The 20,154-nt window shown below is 38.8% G+C and overlaps 1 pseudogene; it reads left to right on the top strand.

The window, feature by feature from the left end:
* The first annotated feature begins 1,140 nt into the window (after nucleotides 1-1,140).
* The window catches only part of LOC130033650 (F-box only protein 4-like), a 30,807-nt pseudogene continuing 11,793 nt past the window's right edge, over nucleotides 1,141-20,154 (top strand).

The raw sequence follows: 20,154 nt of genomic DNA, 5'->3' as shown, positions 1-20,154 counted from the left end.
ATTTTTTTCTCTTACCCCGTGATTTTAGAATTAAGTCTTATGTAATGTGTTTGATAATTAACATATTTTTCTTGTGAAGGTCATAATTCTTTGTAATAATTTCACGTTATTTTAAAATGTCAATGATTTTGGTAGCATATGACCAAGGAAATGTGATGATCTCAATTTTCAAAACAACATGAAAGAATCGCAATTAGTTACTGTCATAAAATTATTATACTTAATAAAGTTATAGAACATAAATAAGGAGCAATTGAGAGAGGGAAAGTGATGGAATGGAAATTATATGCAAGAACCAGTTGCAATTAAGAGCTACTTAAAAAACAGCCAATTAGGTGAGATATCTTTCCATCTGAAAGTAGAAGCTAAGGCATTTAGAAACTTTATCATCAGCTAAAAGTGGAAAGGAAAGGCCATTATAGCAATAAGGAAGAAACACATTTATGGAAGTGATTAAAGATCAGTATGTAGAAGTTAGAAATGGGTAAGATTAATTTGAAGCAGTACTCCCACTACTTTTTAACTGACAATAAATGCTGCCTTTGAACATTTGTATTTACATTAGCTCACAGATGAATATATGCATTCTTTATCCATTTTTTATTTTTTTGATTACCAAAAGTAACTGTGTATCCAATTTTAGGATAAAAAGAAGGAACAGGTGTTGTTACTGTTTGACATAAAAAATGAAGCATAAAGAATCTTGCCTAAGAATTTTTAACAAATTAGTTTGTTGGAATTCAGTAATTAGACTTTATATCTTCTCTGTTTTAGTCAATATCTATAATGTACTGTATTTCTGCCACAAATTTTTTATTCCTTCTAATTAGTGTTGACATTTGTTTTCTTCAAAATAACATAAAATTGGGCATGAGAACAAATACTGCTATATGGCACAGTGAAGCTTTTGTAAATAATTTTACTATATATTTTACTATAATTGTTGCAACATGCCACCTGCACAGTAGTGCCTGGCAAGTTACCAGTGGCTTATTCATATGTGCCCAAAACAGTAACAAAAATGGGGCTTATTCTCCTGACCCTGGAAGAGTCCCCAGTATGACAGCATTGAGAAGGATGAACAAGGAGAAGCTGATAAAATCTCAGGGCGGAACTAGGCTGCCAAAACAAAGGACTAAAATGACTATCTGCGCTTTTAACTCATGTACACTGGCATCAGAAGCAACCATAAAGGAGCTGATGGTGCAAGCACAGAAGACTAAGTACGACATCATTGGATTGACCGATACGAGAAGTCATCGATCACGTCATGCCATTTTTGAAACTGTAGAAGAACTGTTCCTTGGAACATGTGACGGTAGAGGCGTCAGTGTCCTCATTAACAAAAACTTGGCCATGAACATTGATTCATTTGAATGCCTAACAACCCAAATTGGACACTTACGTTTGAAGAGATGTGGCTCATTGCCAGCAGTTTCTATCTTCGTCGTCTACGCACTAACATCCAACTACCACAAAGAAGAAATTGAGACATTCTACATTGAGCTGAAGAAGTTCTATAAAGAAGACCACACCTTCTACGGATCAATGTCGGTGATTTTATCGCCAAGATAGGACCAAGAAGGTCATCTGAAGAACTCCACGTTGGGACCCATGGCCTAGAATGGAACAAACAGAGTGAGAGACTGTCTGAGTTCATTATGTTGACCAAGACCATCCATGGTAACTCACAGTTCCAGAACTCCAAATCTAAAAGTTGGACATGGAAGTCTCCCGGTGGACAGTTCCACAATGAAATTGATCACATCATATTCAATCAACAATTTTGGCTGACCAATGTCACTATTGACCCAAAATTTCAAACGGGGTCAGATCACCATCTTCTTCGTGCAAAATTCTCCTTCAAAGAGCAGGGAGAAAGTGCTGCAAAGTTTAAGAAGAGATCTCCCAAACAACCATCAACTGGGAGCTCTTTGGCACTATTGCAGAAATATAGAAAGATGTGTAGTTGACAACATCGACAAAGAATACGATAGACTGGTTCAGCACCTCCATGATTGTGGGGAAACCCAGAGAGAGAGAGAGAAAGCCAAAAAAAGGCACCGGTCTTTGGAAACTCTTGAGTTCATTTGCCAACGTGGTTTGGCATGAACTTCAGGCAATCACAAGCTACCGTCTGTGCTCAGAAAGCTGTGCAGAGAGGCCATAAATGAAGGCCTCAAAGAGAGAAGAGCGAGCAGCAGTGTTGGCTGATGCGGCAGAAGCTGGGAAAACTATTTGCAACACCCGCCTGTCCTTCGCCAACTATAAGACCAAGGTGACTTCCCTCTGACATCCTAATAGATTTACCACATCTTCCAGAAGGGAATGAAGACTATCCATAACTTCTCCTTAGATCTCTTTGATAGCCATGTCCACCTGCCCATATAACTCCACAGGATGGATATGTCGTTCCCAGCATTCTCCCTTCTGAAATCTGACATGCCATTTAGTCGCTAAAGGAGGTCCAGAGAAGGTCAGACCCAACACCTGAAGAATCTGCCACCAGTACTTATCAATACACTGGCTCGGCTCTTCACACACTACCGGTCTGAATGCAAGGCTCTGTCCCAGTGGAAAACCCCAGGACTGTCCTGTTGTACAAGAAGGGAGATATCTACAACATTGGCAACTATCTCCCGATCTGCCTGTTGTCCATCATCTACAAGTTATTCACTCAAGTCATCCTGAATAGGATTGCCAGAACACTAGATGAAGGACAACCATGTCAGCAAGCCAGGTTCTGAAATGGATTCAACACAATCAACCATATTTACATGATGACCAAGCTCATTGAGGTTTTGCGAGAGTTCAAGATGTCACTCTGTCTAACATTCATTGATTTAAAGAAGGTCTTTGATTCTGCTGAGACTGAAGCAGTCATTGAAGCTGTAGCCAAACTGGGCATTCAAACTCAGTACATCAGGATCCTCTGTGAGCTGTATTTTGGATTCACCACCAGGATCTCACCATTCTACAAGCAAGTGGATCATCAAGGTAGAGAAAGGGGTTTGACAGGTTGATACCATTTCACTGAAATTCAGTGTTACCCTTGAGAACGTCATGCAACAACTGGCATGGCAAGGAATGGGAGTGAAGATAAGACGGTCAGCAACTACATCATCTCCACTTCACTGATGACATTGTTCTAATAACACTAAATATCAGCCAAGCTGCACGATTGCTGGTCAAGTTCGACCATAAGTGTGGAAATGTCGGACTGCAGCTGAATCTCACGAAGACAATGTTAATGAGAAACGGACAAGTTCCTGACATTACATTTGCCTCAATGGAATGAACATCTCCAAATGCAGCAGTTATTTGTACCCAGGTTGAGAACTCAGCATGACAAATGACCTGGTCCCTGAACTGCGCAGGAGGAAGAGAGCAGAGTGGATCACCTTCAAGAGCGTCAAAGAAGTGGTTAAGAGGACAAAGAACCTCTGGCTCTGGGCACATCTTTTCAACTCCACCATTCTTCCTGCACTAGCGTATGCCTCAAAGACCTTGGCCCTATGAAAACAGAATGAGAACACTATTCGGGTATCCCAAAGAGGAATCAGAAGAACTATGCTTGGAATTTCATGTTTCACTCAAGTGAGAGAAGAAATCTGGAGTTTCAACCTCCATCGACGGTCAAGAATCAGGTTCGCTGTCTCATTTGCCAAGGCATCGAAAATCAGATGGGCCGGACACATAATGTAATTTAGAGATGACCACTTGACTAGAGCTGTTACCAACTGGATTCCATGGGATGTCAAAAGGATGTGTGACTGCCTACCTACGAGATGGCCAGACTTCTTCGTCAAAAACCTAAACAAGTGGTTTGAGGCTCTTCCTGTTCCTGGAACAAGCAAACGCCACTGGGCTACACTAGCATACAATAGAGTCAAATGGAGACATTACTGGCACCCACTTGAGGAAATCTATGAGCAATGGGATGACAAGTGATACAAGTGAAAATTTATTTACTATAATTTATTTTTTCAAAATATCCCAGAATCAGTTCACTTATGCATTAAGGGCAGAAACTATGTTATCAAGAGGTCTTGTTAATAAATTAGCATGAAAATGACCAGGCTTCTGAGTTTTGTCCTCTTGTAGTTCCTCATCGAGATAAATATGACTTTTAATCCATTTAAGATTATTTTTCACTAAAGTTTATTTTATATTTACTTTAATTTGAACTCCTATCAAATACTTAAAGAACCGAACATAGAGTCATGATATGATAATAGTAGAATCGAAGCCCAAATAGAACACATCACTTCTATAAATGGGAAAATAAGTTAAATTATACTTAGTCTTTACTAATATTCACATAATATTCTAAGAATTTTCTGTGATATACTGTCCAGAACTGTGGTTGAGCGAAGAATTATTTTATGGTCAAAGGGGAGAGTTAGAGGTATGGATGAAGAGAATGTTAAGGAAATATAGAAAAAGTTGAATAAAAGAGAGAAAGAAGTGAAGCTTTCTATTCCTTCTCAGAGCTTTCTATGTAATAATTTATCATGTTTGGATATTTGTATGCATTAACTGATATTCTCACAGTAGTGCTGTTGGGTAAGTTTTACTTGTGACCTTATTTACAGAGGAGTAAACATGCAGAAAGTATGGAAGCAATTAGCTTCAGGTACGCAGTCATACTCAACTTCTCACCTAGAAATCCGACTTCTGAAACTGTAAGATTAAGTTTCTTGTCCAAATTCAGACAACTCGCTCCCAGGAGGGAGTTTACTTGGACCTAAGTACTCAGGCAGTTTTTTAAAAAAAGGAAAGACTCTGGGAAAACAAGAAGGCACAATTTCTATACAGTGTAAGTACAGAATGTTTCATGATTTAGGTTTATTAAAATATTTAAAAGCATTAAATGTTAAAATTCAAATAAAGAAAATTGCCTTGAGATTTCACCATAGCTAATATGAAAAATAAGAAAAACAATAACTTGACTTCTAGTGCCCTTGTTTAGGGTCATTAAGTTGAACAAACCAAACAAAAAGTATGTTGATGGTGGATATGAGAGTAGGCCATAATGAAACTTGTTTTCTGCCTCAGAACGCTAAAGAGCATTGACACAAAAAGTGTTAGGGAATTGCCTGGACCACTCCCAATGATAGTTGGGCCCTGCTGGATTATTCAGGCCTGAGGGTTCAGTGCTCCAGTCCACCAAAGTGGTACTGCTTAGACTGATGGTGCTGGAGATGAGTGAACCAGTGGTCCCAGGGACTAAATTTGGGGGCCTGTGCCTGCCACTCATATGCCTCAGCTTTTTATGAGTTATCTCTCTGCTCTCTTCTTATTGACTTTTCTGAAAGTAAAAAACATCACTTGATATTCAAACAGGAAAATAAAAATTAATACTGGTCTAGGGTTGTACCACTCGTAACCATTACATTCGCAGAACTGAATTTATATCCCATATTTGTCATTTAGAACAATACAGTTTGCCTAACAAATGAATTGAAATCATTTTAGTTATATATTTAGTTTATACAGATAGTAATTACATTTGTTGCTGCTCCTTTGCAGTGAGTCCTTATTGCATATAATTCTATTTATCAAAAAATTTAGTACAGAGGTAAAGGTACTTGCCTTGCCTTCAACTGAACCCAGTTCTTTCCCTGGCCACATGTGTGGTCTTGAACATTACGAGGAGCAATCTCCAGGCAGAGAGTCAGGAGTAAGCCCTGAGCACTAGGAAGTGTGGCCCTCTAAAATAGATGGGGTTGGGGGAGAGAGAGACAGACACAGAGACTGAGGAGAGACAGAGAGAAACAGAGAGAAACAGAGACAGAGAAAGAGAGACAAACAGAGACAGAGATACAGAGAAATTTGACCAAAAAGCAGAAAGCAATAAAGTAGTATTCTCTGAGAAAAATTATAGTTAAGAGGATTTTATTTTAATTTTGTTGCGGAAGGCACCAGTAAGCATTGCTTAGGTCTTACTCCTGGCTCTGTGCTCAGTGATTACTAATGGTGTACTCTGTGAACCTTATATAGTGCAAAGCATTGAGTTTGGTGCAAGTGAAGCACCATATCCCTACACTTTCACTCTGGTCATGGGAAATATTTTTAAATGAAGAAATATTTTTAAATATTTTTAAATGCAGAAAATTTAGGATATTCTTGGCAGCTTTCCAGGCTCTCCGAGAGGGATAGAGGCTTTTAGGGTGGCCTCTAATTGGCCTGGCAGGTGTTCGTATGGGTCAAACTATATTTGAACCCTATCAAATATGATGCAGTAATCTTGGAGGATGGGCATTGTGTCTTATGATGTTTTATGACCATGCGGCCGCACAGTCTGGAAAGTGTCCTGGATGTGGCGGTGGCTGGGTAGTGGAGGTAGTGGAAGTAGTGGAGGTCTGCTGATGAAGTATTTATCTGGTACTGGTAGGGTGGGTCTTTTGTTTGTAATCCCTGGGTCACTGGAGGTTGGTGGAAGCACAGGGTAGGGTAAGGTGGGGCATCTGGGTTTAATCCCTTGGTTGACAGAGATTGGTGGGAGCAGGCAGAGGATCTCTGTTCCAGGGTCCATTGAGCCTGGAGTCTAAGGTCACAGAGTTCCGCTTACCTGGTTCTGTGGGGTTTCACTCCTGTGTAAGTCTCGGCCCTAGTGTCCGAAAAGCATCCTGGAGTGTGGCAGCAGCTGGATAGTGGAGGTAGTAGAGGTAATTAGCACTAATTAGCCCTAGCCAAACAGGGTATTCAAACTGAAATACATCAGGGTCCTCCATGAGCTGTATTACGAATTCACTACCAGGATCTCACCATTCTACAAGGAAGTGATCATCCATGTCTAGAGAGGAATTTGGCAGGGTGATACCATTTTACCGAAACTCTTCATTGCCACACTCGAGAATGTCATGCAACGACTGGAATGGGAAGGAAAGGGAGTGAAGGTAGACGGTTGGCAACTACACCACCTCTGCTTCACTGATGACATCGTTCTAATTACACCAAAAATTAGCCAAGCACAACAAATGCTGGCCAACTTCTACCGTGATTGTGAAAAGATTGGACTACAGCTGAATCTCACAAAGACAATGTTTATGATAAATGGTCTCATTCCTGACATTCCATTCTCTCTCAACAGAACGAACATCTCCGAATGCAACAGTTATGTGTACCTAGGTCGAAAAGTCAACATGACGAATGACCTGGCACCTGAGTTGTGCAGGAGAAAGAGAGCACCTTGGAATGCCTTCAAGAGTGTTGAAGAAATAGCTAAGAGGTCGAAGAACCTCCAGCTCCGGGCACATCTCTTCGATTCCACTGTTCTTCCTGCATTAACATATTCCTCAGAGACCTGGGCCCTAAGAAAACAGCATGAGAATGTTATTCAGGTGTCCCAAAGAGGAATTGAAAGAGCTATGCTTGCAGTATCACACTTCACTCAAATGAGAGAAAGAATCTGGAGTTCCAACCTCTGTCGACAATCCAGAATCAGGGATGCTGTCTCGTTTGCCAAGGTGTCGAAAATCAGATGGGCTGGACACTTAATGAGATGTGGAGATGACTGCTGTACTAGAGCCATTACTGACTGAATTACACAGGATGTCAAAAGATCGCGTGGCTGCCCACCTACGAGATGGTCGGTATTCTCCATCAAGACCCTGAATGATCAGGGAGGCTCTTTGTGTTCAAAGAATGAGCAGACGCCATTGGGCTACACCAGCATGTGACAGGGATGAATGGAGATGTTACTGGCGCCCACTCGAGCAAATCGATGAGTAACAGGATGTCAAATGATCATGTGATCAAGTGCTCATGGTAATTACGGCAGTCTATCCAGTCTTTTATTTTTTCTGAGTACACATCAAAATATTTCAATTTGAGAAATAAAACTAACAGGACTTCAATAATATGTTGTCAGAGAGAAATAAGAGATATGTAGGATTGGACTAAATATTTTAGACTTTGTTAGATATTAATCATGTGCTCCCTGTCACAACTATTTGACTTTGTCATTAGAGGGCAAAAATAGTTGCACCAAATGGTACAGAAATAAATAATTAAAACTATGTCACCATGTAACCTGATGTGAATGCTAAAATTTGAATTTTATATCCTTTGCACTTCTCACATGCTTTAAGATGTTTGCACTATGTTCATTGCAACACTATGCATGATAGTCAAGACCTGGAAACTACCCAAGTGTTGAAGAACATATAAGTGAATGGGGAAAAAAATGGGCGGTATACGTACACAATTGAATAGTACTTGACATTATGAAAAGATGAAATCAAGCAATTTCCTGCTATGTGCATGGATCTGGAGAGTAACATTCTAAGTGAAGTTAGTCTGAAGGAGAAAGACAGACACAAAATGATTTCTCTCATGTGGAATATAAAGAAATATAGTAGGGCAATAACAAATGCCCAAAGGCAACTGAGAACTGGTCATCAGTAGGAAGCTTGCCATGGGGGATGTGGGGGTCATTATTATATTGGCAAAGGGAAGTATGAAACCCTACTAATTACCCTACTACCCAACAGTCTTGCCTAATATAATATTAAATTTTAAAAGTTGTATACTATACCCCAATGAAGTTTTTTGTTTTCTGTTTTGGGAGGCCACACCCAAAGATGCTCAGGGGTATTCTTGGATCTTCAGTCAGGAATTATTCCTGATGAGCTCATGGAACCATATAGGTTGCGCGGGATTGAACTCAGGTTGGATGTGTGCCAGGCCAGTGCCCGCCCACTCTACTATCACTCCAATCCCTAAAGTTGTTTTTCTTAAGTTAAAAATGTTTCAGATATAATCTTAGCAAATGGGCTATACAAGAGCAACTGCAATCAATTTTGGTACATAAAATATAGTCTGCTTATCCCTATTTGCCACAATAATTAAATGAGAATTTCAGATAAGTAGAAATAAATTTTGCAAATTAAAAGCTTTGTGGCTATTTCAATACACTAACCATAGGTAACAATCTCAAATATTTCAACTTAGAATTTAAATATAAAGCATCTGAAATAAATGGGGGGAAATAAATTGAAAAGAATCACAATAGGAGAGAGAGCACAACCATATAAATGATTTGTTTTAATTAAAAATGAAAAGAATAGATCTTTTCTCAAATGAAGTAGGATCAATATATACATCCCCGTATCTAAATTATCTATATACTTAAAGGAATATGTTTAAATCAGTTAATTATCTGGATTTCTAATGTATTAATGTAAAACTATATTGCACTTGTTGAATACTTCAAGCTGTGGTATTCTTACTCATGCTTTTCCATTTTACTTTGTATAGATTGAAAATAAATTATTTCATTTACTTCTATCCCACTAAAAATAACTATCATGTTCACCAGGAAAAAAATAGTTATGATAGTTTGATTTAAACCGTGTTTATCTTCTACTTGTGCTGTGTGGTATTCAAAATAGTGAGATTAGAATGACAAACAATACTTGTGGCAAAATTCTTAATTTAACTATTATCATGACATAGAAGTGGTAAGAAAGAACATTATTTTGCTTGTTGGTCACACCTGGAGATGCACAGGGGTTACTCCTGGCTCTGCACTCAGGAATTACCCCGGGAGTTGCTCAGTGGACCATATGGGATGCTGGGAATCGAACCCAGGTTGGTCACGTGCAAGGCAAACACCCTACCCACTGTGCTATTGCTCCAGCCCCAAAATAACATTATTTTGAACTACTGAATAATTCATAGTAATTAAGAGTACATTAGTTAATCACTGAATTTGATTAGCTAATAGGTTAGATTTATTCATACGTACAACATGCTATTTACAATACTTCTATGACTTTGGTAAACGTATAATTTGAAAAAATGCAAATAACTACATGTATGAGATTGGAAATAATTGACTTCCTTCATTTTAAATAGACACATATTCCACTAAAATCCTTCTGGACGAATAAACGGTATGCTGAAGGAATTGAGACTGGTTCCCATAAAAATACAGTACAATTTCAGAGCCTTCTTGGGACATGTTTGAATCTGCCCTTCAATATTTCAGGAGGTCATAAAAAAACTTTTTGAAATATGATATGGAAGGCAACATATAATCAAAAATAAGCTTAGGGCATCGGTCATTGAAATAAAAATGAGTAAGGAAGTGGCTCAAAATTGAAAATTATCTTTTGATTTTTCTCTAGGAAGAAAGTGGTTACTTCATACTTATATTTACTTTTCAAAAGTGGAGAGTAAGTCTTTGCAACTTAATTTCTAATAAGTGCTAGAGGTAAACTTTATTACTAAATAGCGCAGCTTGTTTCTGTCTATTTGATTTTTATATATGAAGATTTTTATATTAAGAAAGCAAAGAAATAAAAGGACTGTGTGATTTCTTCTTTGTTTTTAATGGGTTTAATATGGCCATATGCCATATACCTTTTAGGTATATATGAAACAATTTTCTTTTAAGTGAAATTTTTGCATTTTACAATATTGGTGTTATTTTTTCATATTTTAAAACAATTCTCCTGAGCCTAGCACCAAACTAGATAATTCAGATAGCAATAAAGTAAAAGCACATATGAAATATTTGACTTTATATTGCACTTTGTTATTTTATTTTTTATAATTTTACCCTATTCTGAGTATGTCTAATACCAAAAAAAAGAACCTTTGTAAATAATCTGTACAAACAATAACCTAAATGCTGACAACTCCTTTTGCCTTAGTTTATTAAATTTAGTTTTAGTCACAAAATGGCACTGTCTAAATTGTTCTTTGAATATTTATTTTGAATTTTTAAGTCATCTGATTATCAAAACAGTGGCATTCATTGACTTAAGCCTACTGCTCTAATTCCCTAAATAAAGGTATAATGAGATAGAAGGTTTGTACCTCTTTGGAAAAATCATCTATAAATATGCATTTGACAAATATGTCGTCAAGTATTGTAAAAAGGAATGTATCTCCTACTCTTTTGTTCTGTGACTTTTCCCTCTTCTCTCTACCTTTATTTGTGCTGGAGAATTACTGAGATTATGTATTTATAAACTTTTGTTGAATTTTTCCATTTTGATATCTCTCAGGAATTTGATATTAATTAAAGGTTGTTGGTGCCAAACGATGAATAAATTTTTCTTTTCACAGAGCTGTAATATTATTATGACTTCATTTTCACAAAATCAAGTGACTAAGGAGGTTTAAGTAAAGACAATATGTGGAAAGCTAATTATATTCCCATTTCCTACATAAAAATCCATCAAAATAAAACTCTTTTCCAATGAGCCCATCATCTTTTAGACCCTGCCCTGTCTCATATACAACTGTAAACAGGGAACAAAATAAGGCTTTTATAATTAAACTTTAAATAATTAGCCAGAGAATTAGTTTTAGGTGATTTTAGGATTTTGTTCAGGGTCTTGCAAATGTTAGTAATAATAGCTGATGAGTTAAAAACACAAAGAGAAAAAATATAAACTATGATATTTGATCCCAGCTCAGATGTACAGAATCTAAATTAACATGTATGATAATTAAAATATGTATTTACAACACACTTCTCTGGTCATCATAATAATTAGCAAATTTGGGAATCACTGAATCAAAAGAGATGTTATGGGTTGATATAGATTAAATTGATTTGCTAGACCTAATGGCAGGGGTAAGGTTTGAAAAGCTGAAAGAAAAAAAAAAAGGCTATCACTTTTTGGATGGGAGTTAACATAAATTAGATTTTAATAGGTAGATATGAACACTGTAATAATAGCCCAGATTAATTAAGCATCTGGAATGCATCAGGCAAGTAGAGAATATATACATTTTAATTACTCTGAATCCTACTTAGACATATTGAGATGTGTATTATTGTGATGCATACATTTCTGATGTTCAGATGAAAGGGATCAGTAATTTGAATCTAAATGGCAGAGCTTGTTGCTAGTAGCAACCACCCAGGACTGGTTTGGTTTAGCTATGTGATGGTTTGCTAGTAATAGACTGCACATTAGGGGCCACTTAATCTTCCCTTCTAGTGTTCTGTCCCTCATCTTCCCAGAACTAAAGAACAAGCAAAATGGAAGCCAAGATAAACAAATGGTACTACATCAAATTACAAAGCTCTACACCATAAAGGAAAAAAATAACGATAATAAAAAGACACTCCACAAATATTGAAAGTATTGCCTACCACTCATCTGATAAAGGGTTAATCATGGTCACAGTCCTCCTGTTGTTCATCGATTTGCTCAGGCAGGCCCAGTAACGTCTCCATCATGAGACTTGTTGTTACTGTGTTTGGCATATTGAATACGTCACGGGTAGCTTGCCAGGCTTTGCCGTTCGGATGAGATACTCTCAGTAGCTTGGCGGGCTCTCCGAGAGGGACAGAGGAATCAAACCTGGCTCAGCTGCGTGCAAGGCAAACGCCCTACCACTGTGCTATTGCTCCAGACTCAAAGGGTTAATATCCAAAGATATATAAAGCACTTTTAAAAATTAAGAAAAAAACCCAATCAACCTTGATTAAGATGGGCATAAGAGTAAGCAGAAACTCCTTCAAAGAATACACACAGATGGTCAATAGGTATAGGAAAAATGCTCATAATCACTAATCATCCGGGAAATGCCAATTAGATAAACAATGAGATATTCTGACCTCACACCAGGGAGACTGGCATACTTCATCAAGACTGAAAACAAATAGTGCTAATGTGAAGGAGGAAGAACCATCATCTACTGCTGGGGAGAATGTCAGCTGGTTCAATCTTTTGGAAAACAATAGGAATTTTACTCAAGAAAACTAAGAATGGAGCTTCCATAGGAGTTAACTGTTCTACTTCTGCACATCTACAAAACTTATTCTCAAAAGACATTTGTGATCTGATTTTCATCGCAACACTAATCACAAAAGCCATAACCTGAGAACAAGCCAAGTGTCCAAGAGCAGATGACTAGCTGAAGAAACCATGGCATATATACACAGTGAAATACAACTCAGCTATAAGAAAAGATGAAATCATGCAGTTTGATGCTAGCTGGATTGAAATGGAGGGCTCAGGACTCGTAAAATCAGGAATTAGAAGAGGATATAAAGAAAAATAGTAAAGGACTAATAAATGGCCAAAGCAACAGAATCTGAGAACTGGTCCACAAAACTGAGTTTACCTTGGTAGGGAGATGGGGGAGGTCAGTTGAGGGACCTTGAGACAATGAGGGAAGGGAAGTGAACACTGATAAGAGGGAGGTAGTGTTGGGTGTTGTATACATAAAAACCTATCATCAACATAACTATAAATCACGATGGCTAAAATAAACAATAACAATAAAGAACAAAAGAAGCCACTAACAGCAATTGGAAATATCAAAAGCAAATGAAGTTTTAGTTTTCTGTCCTCTGTACCTGCCTGCCCCAAGTTTTGTCCATTGAAAGGAATTGTTTCACTGTGATGTTTCTAACTCTCATTCTGAAGCAGCATGTGACTGATAGAGCAACATGTAGGTCCTGTCATCACCAGCACACTCACATAAGCAATCAACTTATGCAAAATCTTTTCCCACTGTCCCAAGCTTGTCCTTAATAAGCTGGCATGGTCAAGATGAGTTACACACACAACCTATATAAAATATATAAAAATATACATATTATATAAATATAATTATGTGTAATATCATATTATATATGAATAAAATTATCTCATACGTCTTTCTCCTTATGAGTTCTTTTTATTGATTATTATTATTTTTTATTTAATCACTATGAGATATGCGTTTTACAAAGTTGTTCACTATTGAGTTTCAGTCATACAATGTTCCAGCACCCTTTCCTCCTTCACGAGTGTACATTTTCCACCACCAGTGTTCCCAGTTTCCCTCCCACTACCCCTCCAACCCCCAGCTTGCCTCTGGGGTAGGCACTTCTCTCTGTCTTTATCTGTCTGTTTCTGTCTCTGTCTATCTGTCAGTCTGGCTGTCTGTCTCTGTCTCTGTCTCTCTCTTCTCTGTCTCTTTTTCCTTTGGGCATTATGGTTTGCAATACAGGCACTGAAGTTTATCAGGTTTTTCCCATTACTTTGAGCATTCAGTTCTTGTCCAGAGTGATCATTTCCAGCTGTCACTGTCATAGTGACCTTCTCTATCTAAACTGTGACTTATTTCAATTAGCATGACTCTCTCCAGTTACCACACTGTAGCTAAATGCAAGATTGTATCATTTTTAATAGTTGAGTAGTGTTCCACTGTGTATAGATCACATAGTCATTATGCACTCATTTGTTATTGGACACTTATTTTGCTTCCAGGTCTTTGCAATTGTGAATCAGTAAAAAATACAGAAATATTATATATATATATATTTAATAGTTTGTGTTCTTCATTTATTTTGTTTAATTTTGGGGTCATAATGATTCTCAGAGGTTACTCCTGGCTCTGAACTCAGGAATTACTGTGTGTGGTGCAGGGGGGACCTTATGGGATGCCAGACATCTATCCCCAGTTGGCAGTGTTCACGTCAAATGCCCTCCCCACTGTACTGTCTCTATGACCCAAAGTTTTGTGTTCTTAAATAATACATAGAACTCCAAAATCTAGATAATACAGAAGTTCCATTTTTTTCTTTTTTAATTTTTATTAGTGAGACATCATGAGGTACAGTTGTAGACTTACAAATTTTTGTGCTTGGGTTTCAATTATACAGTGATCAAATACCCATCCCTTCACCAGTGCCCATTTCCCACCACCACGGATCCCACGATCCCTCCCACCCCCCATACCCCCCATCCCACCCTGCCTCTGTGGCAGGACATTCCCTTTTGTTCTCTCTCTCTTTTATTGGGTGTTGTGGTTTGCAAAAGAGGCAATGGGTGACAACCATGTTTGGTCTATAGTCTACTTTCAGCATGCTTCTCCCATCCTGGGAGGATCCTCCCAACACCCTTTATTTGGTGTTTCCTTCTATATCTGAGCTCCCTTTTCCCCTAGCATGTGTGGTTGGCCTCCAAGCCATGGAGAAAAATTCCTGGTACTAATCTCAGCCATTCTTGGGTGTTAGTCTCCTATTTTGTTCCTTTATGTTCCCCAGATGAATTCAATCTTTCTATGTCTATCCCTTTCTTTCTGAGTCATTTCACTTAACATGATACTTTCCATGTAGTACCACAGAAGTTCCATTTTTTTTATTTTTGGAATACCTCCATATTGTGAAATGCTATTTAAAGAAGGTATTATTTATGTATTGTAGCTTAATTATTGTATTCTCACATATTTTATTGGCTGTATTTAAATTTTTAAGTTTATGCAAAACATCTTATTAAGTATAATTTCAGCATTTAAACATTCTAAAATTATAAATTTTAATTTTCCCCCCTCTGGACCATGTACTGAGGTGCTAGATCATGACAACAAGCTCAGTACTTGGTTACTATCTTGTGGTAGGGATTGAATCTCCCATTCCTTCTTTCAGAGTGTATTCTCAATCTTCTGAGTGGTTTCCCTGGCCTGAAAGTAAATTTTGAAAGTGAATAAATCAAAATAAATGAGACTGCAGCTTATTGTGAGAAATAAGAGAGTATACGTATTTTCAAAATTCTTTAACCAGGTCCACAAGTAAAATTTTGGAGGCCACCATTAGAGTCTAGCAAAAGATGATTCACCCGATTTAAAGAGCAATGAAGGTAACAGCTGAGTGTAAGTAGAAGAAATTCTATGAGTAATGAATAAAGAGCACATAGCTGAATATACCTTTTATGAATTTTCCCTTAAGAGTTTGTGATGGTAGGAGATCATAAAACTGAAGACCTTCATTGTAAGTGCAACTGTCATAGATTATGATGTCTTTTACACTTGTATTTAAAGCTAAAAATATAACGAGGCAATGGTATATTAATCATATTCATGGTTACTTGTGTAAACACAAAAGGGACAGTGACACTCTGTCTCTCTGCCACTTGCGTTCAGTAGTCTAGGGTCATTTTCCCCACCCCAGGGAGGCCGATGGTGATGGACAGGTGAAGGAAGGAATGAGGGCTAGGCCGGTTGGTCTCAATTGCCATTTATTCCAATCTCATCTTCATTCAGTTCTGATTCTCCTTCTGCTTCTCCCTCCCCCATGCTACCTCATTCTCCTTCTTCCTCTAGATTCTTCAGGCCCCTCTTAGAGCCTAGTTAAATCCCAAAGCATGAGGGGTTGGGGTAATAATTACATGTAGGTGTGGTCATACAATCAACAGAGGTAAAGTCTTTCCCTCAGGGAAATCTGCTTCTAGAACAGATTCTCTTCAGCAGGACTACCCACCCAAGAGTGGAATCCCATGGGTGTGTTTCTCCTTTTCTCAGTCCAACAAACATATAAACATTCATAATATTATACATTTTGTATGGACACAGTGAGTGATACATTAAGCTTATAGGATTGCTTTCCTGGGGTCATCTCGATCTCAGACTACAGTGCTCAGGCCAGATTAGTCTTTCCTATCCCTAGCAGGGTTCTAATCTCATCAGTACTTTCGGATCATGACAGCATTTGTCCATGACCATGCTCTCAACTTATAGTTGAGTATTGTGGCGCTTTGGCCTGGCCCATTTTGATGCCAGGATATCTCACAGCTTGCCCTGGGTCCATTCAGTCCCTCGCTGGGTGCTAGGAACTAAGGGCAACTGAGACTTAAATTGAGGAAGCAGATGCCCTGGAGTGCAGATTGTTTGGAGACAATTTACTCCCAAGTTACAAAGCATAATATTAACTGTCTTCCTTTATCCATACAAAAAGGACATTGCTTTAAATTAAACTATGCAAAAGATATAAGGAGTGGAAAAAGACAATATTAACTTATAATACAAGTTCAGTGTCCTAGAAGGATCTGACCTTACAAATTAACAAAATCTGACTAGGGAAAAAGCTGATTAACTGGTTGGGGAAGAGAGCATAGAGAAGTTACGGATAAGCACAGAGGAATGGGAGTGACTAGGGAGCACTGTGGTGGGTGTAACCCAATAGACCTAAGCTCCCTGTAACAAGGGAGAAAAGACAAACCAAAGTTATCCTACAGTTACTGATGTAATGTAGCACTGTCCTCCCATCAATTTGCTTGAGTGGGCACCAGTAATGTCTCCATTGTGAGACTTGTTGTTACTGTTTTTAGCATTTTGAATATGCCACAGCTAGCTTGCCAGACTTCGCCATGTGGGCAGGATAGCTTGCTGGGCTCTCTGAGAGGGATGGAAGAATACAACCCGGGTCGGCAGCATACAAGGCAAATGTGCTATTGCTCCAACCCTACTGATGTAATAATATCAGATAATAAGTTGAAGGTCAATTTAACAAAACTAATCCATTTAAGAACAAGAGTTCAGAGGCTGGAGACATAGTACAGCCAGTACGGTACTTGCCTTGGATACAGCCAACCAAAATTTGATCCTTGGCACCCTAGATGATCCTCCTAGGCTGCCAGGAGTGATCCCTGAATCACTGAGCATCCCAAAACTCTGAGTGATCCCCTAAAAACCAAAAACAAATAAGAACATGAGTTCAGTCCAAATAAGCTAATTTATTAAAGTAACAAGAATATAAAGCCACTTATAATACCATTTCTTTTTGTGACTGGTTTCCTAGACAAAGATTTATTTACTTAGAAAGCAATTTTCTTTTGGGGTAATAAAAGTTGATTAGAGTGTTTGTATGTGAGAAGCATTGAGAAGATTTTTTTGCATGTTGTGAGGTAAAAACCCTAATTTGATGTTGTTTTCTGCTTCCCTTTGTTCATTTATTTTTGATGTTCCAAACTAATTTCTTCCTCAACAGGCAATCTTCAGTTGGAAAGATCCCCGTTGACCTCTGTCTTTGGTTCTGTGTTAAAATGTTTGTGTGCCACTTTTTTAAGTTCACAAGTCTAATTTTCTCCCCAGAGGGTGTTCACAGTTTCTTCAAAGACTTCAATGCTTATCTGTTGTTTGAGGTTGTCTTTCACAGGGCTCACACATTCTGCCTTCAAGGTCTCCCCTGGTCAGCTCAATGAGGGAAAGGAGATGGTGGATGAGGCAGCTCTGAAACAACTGCTGTTAATTAGGGAGGCTAGAACCCAGTGAATTCCACTCTGCTGTTTTCACTTCTGATAGTATACCCAAAACCTAAATTGGAAGCAGCAGGTGTCTGATCTGAAAAAATAAATATTTTTCCTCCCTTTGAACTCAAACTTTTTAAACTTAGAAGTGATAGCATTAGAAATACAATTTATTTTTTGAAGCAGATTCTAAAATGCTGTAGACTGTGATACCATTATGCTCAATGAGATCACAGAAGCCTCGGTCCTCATTAATAGGAAGCTTGCTTTCCAGGACATGTATTCTTGGAATCATTTTGCCTAAATTCTGCACCTGTGAGAAACCAACTCCCTGTGATCCTCCTCTCTGCACAGATCCTTAGAACTCTGGTCTGCTCTCAGTCTTAAGCTTTATTAGAAGTAGTGTTTGCTGCACCTATTTTTTTTTTCTTGTTTGGTCATACCTGGCGATCCTTAGGGAGTTTTTCCTGGCTCTGCATTCAGGAATTACTCCTGGCAGTGCTCGGTGGACAATATAGGATGCTGGGAATTGAACTAGGGTTGGTCGGGTGCAAGGCAAATGCCCTACCTGCTGTGCTATCACTCCAGTCCCTTGCTGCACCTATTTTTGTTTACTTGTATAGGTCCTCATATTGCCCCTTCTCCAACAGACTCAATACTGTAAAACTCTCAAGATCTTTGGGAATCCTCTTGCTGTCCCTTTCGAAGTCACTTTCAGTAGTTTTCTCATTTGTGAAATGACTTTCACCTTGATCTGCTCCCATGCGACTCTTTTCTGTGGACCTTTTGTAAGTGGTGGATGTTTTCCTCTGTCTCCTTTGTACATCTGGATTTTGAGGTGCAGAGGGATTTTTCCCCCCTGGTGTGCGATTCCAGTGGCTCTTGCTCTTTTGTTCCTAATAGTCAATTCTGATATTCATATCATCATTCCTGATTATTGTCAAGTCTCTTCTTTTTTTTGTCTATGAACACTCATTACAACAGTGAGAAATCTATGTTTCTATCCTATAAGCTTTTGCATTAATCTTTAATTTCAATATGCATGTAAAATGTCTCATGAATGTTGATTTCTACCCTATTTGGAGACAGCTGTCAAAAAGAAGTATAGTACTTATGTACATTTTATTTCCTTTTAATTTTACACACTCCAGAGTATATGTAATTTATAACATACACATTTCCATGTCATGGTTGTATAGGTCAGTGTAAAAAATTTTTAAGGGGTGGCCAGGGAGGCCCCGATGACTCTTGCCCTCGCCTTCTGCATTTGGGGTGGGCCCAGGCTGCTTCCGCAGCCAGGGTGACCCGGGCCCTTGGGCAGATGGTGGAGGAAGTGAGGGCCAAGCTGGTTGACTGATCAGATGCCGTTTATTCATTCTCCCCATGCGCCTGCCCCAGTCTCTCTGAGCCTCCCATTCTGGTTTCCCCTGCCTGTCATTCCCGTCTCCTCCTGTCTATCCCGCTCATCTCTTCACACTTCATCTCGCAGCCTTGGCTCTCTCTCTCTCCACATGCCTGCTACTGTATTCTACATTCTTCTTTCTTTGTCCCCTTGCTAGTCTCTCCACAGTCCATTTTGCCTCCCTGCTCTCTCCTGTCTCCAGCTCTCTTGCCTCCAACTCCCCTGCAGTCTGGGCTTGATGTCGGTGGGCCCCACGGATGACTTTTGTTAAGTGGGGAGGAAAAAGATGGTCACTTTCACCCCAACTATCCCTGCCACCCGGGATCCAGGGTTACTGGGTTCTTGTCTCACTCGCAGAAAGGAATTTCAGGAGTAGATAAGCAGTGAAGTAACAGATTTTATTTGGAGGAATTTTAAGGTGTAGAGCGGGAGACAGTGAGACAGAGTAACATACTCAAGAGAGAACATGGGCTTCTCCAAGGGTGGAGAGAGCCCCTACACACATCCTGGCATTAGACATGAAAGCATGAAAGTACACATCTCAAGAGGGGAGATGCGGGCGACACATGCGCTCGGGCACCACATGTGTTTGGCCCTCGCTTTGTTCAAGGTGGCCTTTATAGGTTTTCTTCAGCCTGCCCCCATGTGAAGCTTCTTCCCAGGTAGAAGTCCATTGTTAAGGAGGTTACCAGGGAGGTTGGGAGCAGTGATGGTGTGATTGTCTTCTTTGGGCTGAATCACTAAAGTTAATAGATTAAAAGGGAG

Source organism: Sorex fumeus, unplaced genomic scaffold (assembly GCF_029834395.1).
Source record: "Sorex fumeus unplaced genomic scaffold, SorFum_2.1 ptg000054l, whole genome shotgun sequence".
NCBI lineage: Eukaryota > Metazoa > Chordata > Mammalia > Eulipotyphla > Soricidae > Sorex > Sorex fumeus.
The sequence above is the reverse complement of the archived record's forward strand: the minus strand, read 5'-3'. Positions and strand labels throughout refer to the sequence as shown.